General features: G+C 52.4%; 1 protein-coding gene across 1 annotated transcript in view; it reads left to right on the plus strand.

The window, feature by feature from the left end:
* slc25a16 (solute carrier family 25 member 16) overlaps positions 1–8,532 on the plus strand; it is a 225,375-nt gene that overhangs the window by 71,438 nt on the left and 145,405 nt on the right. The gene's annotated exons all lie outside the window — the stretch shown is intronic.

Consider the following 8,532-nt stretch of genomic DNA (forward strand, 5'->3'; position numbering starts at 1 on the left):
GCGATTGGATCCCAGCGCCTGTCACTCACCGCGGACCCGCCCCTCCCCAGCCAGGGATTGGATTCCAGAGACTGTCACTCACCGTAGCCCCGCCCCTCTCCCACACGGTATTGGATCCCAGAGCCTGTCATTCACCGTAGCCCCGCCGCTCGCTGCCCGGGATTGGATTCCGGAGCCTGTCAGTGTCGCACATCCATCTATCTTCTTCTATTATATATTTAAATTTATTATTTATTTTTTATTTAATTTTATTTATTTACTAGCTGGAGTGCCCGGCGGTGCCAAGGGTTTTTTGAGGGCATGTTGTTGTTGGAAGAGAGAGACTGGGGGGAGAAGACAGTGAGTACGGGTCCTGGGGAGGGAGCCTGAAGCCAGGGAAAGACCCGAGGAGCCAGGCCAAAACAGAGGCCCAGAGACCTCTGAGAGGGAGGGGAGCAGCCGGGAGACACCGGGAATCAGCAAATCCCAGACACAGACCAGGACAGTGAATACGGGGCCTGGAGAGCGAGCGAGTCCGGGGACTGGGAAAGGTCACGAGCAGGGAGAGGGATGATGTGCCTCAATAATCCCGAGACTCGATGTTAGCGGAACAAAACAAGGCTTTTATTAACTTAGAAGATAACACGCAGTGGAGAGAGGTATCTTCCATCTGGAGCTCTGCAGTACTGGATATGAGGCCAGACTGAGCTGGCTTACATAGAAGCCAGGTATGGGCGGAGCCCTACACACAACACATTCCATACATTCCAATATACAATACAATGGTGAGGAGAAACCTGAAACCAACCACAGTCACAGGCAATACAATGGTGAGGGGAAACCTGAAACCAACCACAGTCACAGGCAGTGATGAATGGAATATTTCATCACAAGGGAAACACCAAACCCGGGGCCCCAGAAAAGCTTATTCTAAGATCAACAATACTTTCTACCTCTACACTACCAATAATGAGCGAATCAGAGGAGCCACAGGAGCTCCCGAGGGACACTGAGAGCAACCTCTTCCAGATTCCCCAACACCAGAAAAAATGCTATAAAATCGATCAAGCATGAGCAGCTGAGAGAAAAACCAGAAACTCTTTTTGCTGACTGGTACAACACTGGGAAAAAATGTAACCTCATTTTTTACTCCGATCAGCCAGCGGCTTGGATCACAGCAATAAAATCACACTATACCAGGGTTAAGCAGGAAAAAACCGCTAATGGGTCCAAAATGAAAATTAATAAACCAGGAGACAGGACAACCACGACTGTCAACATGTACAATAACGGAACAATATTAGTGCAAGGCAACCTCGACAACTTTGAAACGACCTTCAAGACACTGAAAGAAATAAAGGAGAGGGGAAGGAACAGCCCCAGAGTGGCTAACAGGGGAAAAGCGACCCGCACTCCCCCCACCATTGACAACTCACCAGGAGTAAATCAGCCTGGTCAGGAGGTGAACGAGCCACACAGTTCTAACCAGACACTAACCCCGGCGACCCACAGCCACATGATACAACTGACTAACCCCAGCGTAACTACCAGGGAGGAAGCCACACATAGCCCCCTACCAATTCCAGCTCACCAAGAGAAGAGCAGCCTAGCCAGGAAGTGAGTGAGCCTTCCAGGGCCGACCAGACACATACCCCGGGATCACACAGCTAGATACAACTAAAGGATAAATTTAATCAGTTAGAGACAGAGATGGTTAACCTTAGAGAGGAGGTCCTTAAAATGAAACACGAACAAAAGCAAGAGAGGGAGAGACACAGGAGAGAGCTGAATCTACTTGAAAATCAGGTGAATCTACTTGGGAATCAGGTGAAAGAGCTGCAGGAAAACAAAGAGAGCCATAGAGGAGAGATAACACCATTAGACCAGCAGCCAGAGGCTAGAGATAAGACAATACAGAGCCCGACTGAACAGCTGCACTCCCACACTGAACAACAGCAGCAGACACACAATACAAGGGGTGCCACACAGACCGACCAGCATACTGAAGCTCAGTCTTCCCCCACCACCGTGGAACCACAAGCGAGCCACTCACAAGAGGAGCGCACACACCAGACACGACCACCCCAGCCCAACACACACGCTATGAGTCCAGGCGAAAGCCACCAGACAGTAAACACAAACAAGGCTGACATCGTAATACTCATAGACTCAAATGGGAAATTTCTATGGGAGAAAAAGCTCTTCCCTAGAAGTAAAGTAGAAAAGATCTGGTGCCCAACAACAGACAGAGCCATGGAATGGCTGACCAAAACCAGATTAGGCTCCCCCAACACATAATAATACACACGGGCACAAATGACCTAAAGGCCCAGCAGAAAGAGGTAGCAACATCGCTCAGAGCAGTGATTAGGAAGGCAAGCAATACATTTCCAAACACTAGAATCACTGTTTCCACAATATTGCCGAGAACAGACTTTAACAGCAACACAATTCATGAGATAAATGCCAGCATAGCAATAGACTGTGAATCAAAGCACAACGTGCACCTGGCCCAACACCCCACCCTCGATGAGGAATGTCTTTATGACCGCGTCCACATCAAAATCCACAGGAAACGAATATCGATCTTTGCTAAAGCCCTGAAGGACGTCGCTTTTAACCGGGTCCATACCCAGACCCCAAGAGGACCCCCCCCCGACCACCAGAGATCAGCGGGGTACATACCAAGACCACTACAGAGACCACCGCCACACCAACTGGGACCAGAGAGGATCCCCATGCACAACAACAATACCAGACCTGCACCACTCCTGTCCCACAGGGGAACAGGACCGCTCCCAGCCAGACAGAGGGAGAGATGCACAGGACGTACGCAATACCTCAGACAGAGACAATCCATTAAGAGACAATAAGCAGACGTGCAGCAGCATCTACTTCCGCCTTATGGATCAGAAAATGAAAAAAATCAAGGACTAATTAATAGAAAGAACTGTAACCAAGTAGTATTAACATTTATAGACAACTGAGATGATCTTTTTTCCCCACATTTAGACACGACAAACACATATCATTCTTTAACATATCACAGTAAAAGATCAAACTTAACATGAAATCCTTATATATTTCGACCTGGAATATCCAAGGTCTACGCTCTTCGGTGCTCGACGTGAAGAGTAGGACCCCAGAGTTCATAGATGAAACTAAAGATCTAGATATTATCATTTTACAGGAAACTTGGTATAAAGGAAAAGGGCACACTGGCCGTCCCCAAGGGTACACAGAGCTGGTGGTCCCCTCCAATAAATTACCAGGAGTAACCCAAGGCAGGGACTCCGGAGGCATACTGATTTGGTTTAAAACAGAGCTTAAGAATTACATCAAATTTATAAAAAAGGGCGAAAACCACATGTGGCTCAAAATTGAGAGGGAGATTATCTCTAACACCCAAGATGTTTTCATTTGCGCACTCTATATCCCCCCAATGGAATCCCCGTACTTTAAAGAGGACACCTTCTCCAACATTGAGGGGGAAATTATCCAATACCAGGCCCAGGGGAACGTGTTGATCTGCCGTGACATCAATTCAAGAACTGGCGAAGAACCAGACTTCACCAATAATCAGGGAAACAATTACATAGTCGGGAATAACCACTTCGATATCCCTTCCCTTCCATACAGGCATAACTGCGACAAGCAGACAAATACCAACGGAAAACAGCTCCTGCAGCTCTGTCGAAGCCTGGGTCTGTACATTGTCAATGGTAGATTCATAGGAGACCTCCTAGGAAGATCGACCTACTGCTCACCTCTTGGCTGCAGCACCATAGACTATATGATTACGGACTTGGACCCATCCTCTTTCAGAGCATTCACAGTCAAACCACAAACAACACTGTCAGATCACAGTCAAATTACTATGTATCTTAAAAAGACAGAAACAAACAACACAGAAACACAACCCAGTAAACTGTACAACACCAAAAAATCGTACAGATGGGCCAAAAACGCCACAGAAAAATACCAGAAAGCAATTAGCAATGAATCAACTCAAGCTCTCTTGGACACCTTTCTGGATAACATATACTCTCACAATAAAGAAGGCGTAAACCGGACAGTGAATAACCTAAACAATATTTTTGATAATTTGGCAACAAGGTCAAACTTGAAAGCTCGCAAGAACAAACCCAAAACAAAAAACTATGAAAAATGGTTTGACCCAGATTGCCATAACATGAGGAAAAAACTTAGAAAAATATCAAACCAAAAACACAGACATCCAGAAAATGAGGAATTACGCCTTACTTATTGTCAGACACTAACACAATACAGAAACACACTCAGAACCAAAAAAGAGCAATATATTAAGAATACACTCAGCTCCATTGAGGAATCCATTGATTCCAATTGTTTCTGGGACAACTGGAATACATTACACAAAAAACAACACGACGAATTGGCCATTCAAAATGGAGACACATGGGAAAACCACTTTGAAAAATTATACCAGAAAAACACACTAAGCCCAGAGCAATACCAAATATGCGAAACAATAAATGTGCAGTTAAAATTGGAGACAAACAAACAAAATACTTCCCACAGGGGCGGGGGGTGATGCAGGGCTCGCCAATCTCACCGACACTCTTTAATATTTACATAAATGAATTGGCAAAACTACTTGAACAATCTACAGCACCCGGCCTCACCCTATATGAATCCAAGGTTAAATTCCTCCTCTATGCAGATGACCTGGTTCTGCTGTCACCAACTAAGGAGGGTCTACAGCAGAACCTGGATCTGCTGGAGTCATACTGCCAGACTTGGGCCATGACAATAAATCCCCAAAAAACCAAAGTCCTTGTGTTCCAGCAAAGATCCAGACATCAGGGACCCAAAATAAATTTCACACTAGGAACAACCAAAATTGAACAAACCACTAACTACACATACTTGGGCTTAAAAATCAGTTCTATGGGAAATTTCAAACTGGCTGTGAATGAACTGAAAGAGAAAGCAAGAAGGGCTTTCTATGCCATTAAAAAATCAATCCAAATAGAAATCCCAATTAGCATTTGGCTCAAAATTTTCAAATCAGTAATTGAACCAATTGCACTCTATGGCAGTGAGGTGTGGGGACCGCTAACACAACAAGAATTTGCAAAATGGGACAAACACCCAATTGAGATCCTACATGCAGAATTCTGTAAAAGTATCCTCCGGACTCAAAGGAAAACCGTAACAATGCATGCAGGGCAGAACTAGGCCAATGTCCATTAATAATCACTATCCAAAAAAGAGCCACCAAATTTTGGAAAGACCTAGAAATGAGCAACCCCCACTGCTATCATTACGAAGCCCTGAAATGCCAAGAGAGGACCATAAAGAAGAATACCCTCAGTCAACTAGTCCTGGGACTCAGTGAAGTAACTACTAACACTACTAACAATAACCAGCCCCAGGACAGTGACAGCGTAACACAAAGAACTCGACCCCAACACAATCGTCGCTAAGCAAAAGGAAAAATATCTGACATATTGGGCAGAAACAACAACAAAAACCCAAAGCAAACTCAATTGCTACTTGGCTCTAAACAGACAATACAACATAGCTGATTACCTGACCATGGTAAAGGACAGCAAACTGAGAAAAATCTTGACAATGTACAGACTTAGTGAACATAGCCTGGCGATCGAAAAAGGTAGACACAGGCAGACCCGGCTACCAAGAGAGGAGAGGATATGCTCTCACTGCAGCCAGGGAATGGTGGAGACAGAGATGCACTTCCTCACAGCTTGTAGAAAATATCAGGGCATAAGGGAGAATTTCTACCCAAAATTTACAAAAATATGCCCGGAATTCAGAAATTTGAATGACAACCAAAAACTCCCATACCTACTAGGGGAAGAGAGAAATTGTGTAACACTAGCAGCACACTATGTTACAGCTTGCCATAAACAGAGGGACAACCACTAAAGATAAGATAGAGTATATCTAAATTATATGAAAGTATATTTATACACTCAGGGATATATCTGTTTATACACTGTATGGATAGATCTGTAATTTTGTGAATAAACAAGAATGTTTTCCGATGCTTTGGCAACATAAGATGTAACTTGTCATGCCAATAAAGCGATTTGAATTGAATTGAATTGAGCGAGGGGGGGAGAGAGAGGGGGGGGGAGAGAGGGGGGCGGAGAGAGAGGGGGGGAGAGAGAGGAGGGGGGGAGAGAGAGGAGGGGGTGGGAGAGAGGAGGGGGGAGAGAGAGGAGGGGGGGAGAGAGAGAGGAGGGGGGGAGAGAGAGAGGAGGGGGGAGAGAGAGAGGAGGGGGGGAGGGAGAGAGAGAGGAGGGGGGGAGGGGGAGAGAGAGGAGGGGGGGAGGGGGAGAGAGAGGAGGGGGGAGGGGGAGAGAGAGGAGGGGGGAGGGGAGAGAGAGGAGGGGGAGGGGGAGAGAGAGGAGGGGGGAGGGGAGAGCGAGGAGGGGGGGAGGGGAGAGAGAGGAGGGGGGGAGGGGGAGAGAGAGGAGGGGGGAGGGGGAGAGAGAGGAGGGGGAGGGGAGAGAGAGGAGGGGGGGAGGGGGAGAGAGAGGAGGGGGAGGGGAGAGAGAGGAGGGGGAGGGGGAGAGAGAGGAGGGGGAGGGGGAGAGAGAGGAGGGGGGGAGGGGAGAGAGAGGAGGGGAGAGAGAGGAGGGGGGAGGGGGAGAGAGAGGAGGGGGAGGGGAGAGAGGAGGGGGGAGGGGGAGAGAGAGGAGGGGGAGGGGAGAGAGAGGAGGGGGAGGGGCAGAGAGAGGAGGGGGAGGGGGAGAGAGAGGAGGGGGAGGGGAGAGAGAGGAGGGGGGAGGGGAGAGAGAGGAGGGGGGAGGGGGAGAGAGAGGAGGGGGGGAGGGGGAGAGAGAAGAGGGGGGAGAGAGAGGAGGGGGGAGGGGAGAGAGAGGAGGGGGGGAGAGAGAGGAGGGGGGGAGGGGGAGGGGGAGAGAGAGGAGGGGGGGAGGGGGGAGGGGGAGAGAGAGGAGGGGGAGGGAGAGAGAGAGGAGGGGGGAGGGGAAGAGAGAGGGGGGGAGGGGGAGAGAGAGGAGGGGGAGGGGGAGAGAGAGGAGGGGGGAGGGGGAGAGAGAGGAGGGGGGGAGGGGAGAGAGAGGAGGGGGAGGGGGAGAGAGAGGAGGGGGGAGGGGGAGAGAGAGGAGGGGGAGAGAGAGGGGGGAGGGGGAGAGAGAGCAGGGGGGAGGGGAGAGAGAGGAGGGGGAGGGGGAGAGAGAGGAGGGGGGGAGGGGAGAGAGAGGAGGGGGGAGGGGGGAGAGAGAGGAGGGGGGAGGGGGAGAGAGAGGAGGGGGAGGGGGAGAGAGAGGAGGGGGAGGGGGAGAGAGAGGATGGGGGAGGGGGAGAGAGAGGAGGGGGACGGGGAGAGAGAGGAGGGGGGGAGGGGAGAGAGAGGAGGGGGGAGGTGGAGAGAGAGGAGGGGGGAGGTGGAGAGAGAGGAGGGGGAGGGGGAGAGAGAGGAGGGGGGAGGGGGAGAGAGAGGAGGGGGAGAGAGAGGAGGGGGGAGGGGGAGAGAGGGGAGGGAGAGAGAGGAGGGGGGAGGGGGAGAGAGAGGAGGGGGGAGGGGGAGAGAGAGGAGGGGGGGAGGGGGAGAGAGAGGAGGGGGAGGGGGAGAGAGAGGAGGGGGGAGGGGGAGAAAGAGGAGGGGGAGAGAGAGGAGGGGGAGAGAGAGGAGGGGGAGGAGGGGGAGAGAGAGGAGGGGGAGGAGCGGGAGAGAGAGGAGGGGAGAGAGAGGAGGGGGGAGGGGGGAGAGAGAGGAGGGGGGGACGGGGAGAGAGAGGAGGGGGGTAGGGGGAGGGAGAGGAGGGGGAGGGGGAGAGAGAGGAGGGGGGAGGGGGAGAGAGAGGAGGGGGGAGGGGGAGAGAGAGGAGGGGGAGGGGGAGAGAGGAAGGGGGAGGGGAGAGAGGGGAGGGGGAGAGAGAGGAGGGGGAAGGGGGAGTGAGAGGAGGGGGGAGGGGGACAGAGAGGAGGGGGGGAGGGGGAGAGAGAGGAGGGTGGACGGGGAGAGAGAGGAGGGGGGAGGGGGAGAGAGAGAGGGGGGAGGAGGGGGAGAGAGAGGAGGGGGGGAGGGGGAGGGAGAGGAGGGGGGAGGGGGAGAGAGAGGAGGGGGAAGGGGGAGAGAGAGGAGGGGGGAGGGGGAGAGAGAGGAGGGGGGAGGAGGAGAGAGAGGAGGGGGGAGGGGGGGAGAGAGGAGGGGGGAGGGGGAGAGAGAGGAGGGGGGGAGGGGGAGAGAGAGGAGGGTGGACGGGGAGAGAGAGAAGGGGGGAGGGGGAGAGAGAGGAGGGGGTGGAGGGGGAGAGAGAGGAGGGGAGAGAGAGGAGGGGGAGGAGGGGGAGAGAGAGGAGGGGGGAGGGGGGAGAGAGAGGAGGGGGGGACGGGGAGAGAGAGGAGGGGGGAGGGGGAGGGAGAGGAGGGGGAGGGGGAGAGAGAGGAGGGGGGAGGGGGAGAGAGAGGAGGGGGGAGGGGGAGAGAGAGGAGGGGGAGGGGAGAGAGAGGAGGGGGGAGGGGGAGAGAGGGGAGGGGGAGAGAGAGGAGGGTGGACGGGGAGAGAGAGGAGGG

Source organism: Somniosus microcephalus, chromosome 8 (genome assembly GCF_052327205.1).
Source record: "Somniosus microcephalus isolate GS21.2 chromosome 8, FLI_Smic_1.0, whole genome shotgun sequence".
In the NCBI taxonomy this organism is placed as follows: domain Eukaryota; kingdom Metazoa; phylum Chordata; class Chondrichthyes; order Squaliformes; family Somniosidae; genus Somniosus; species Somniosus microcephalus.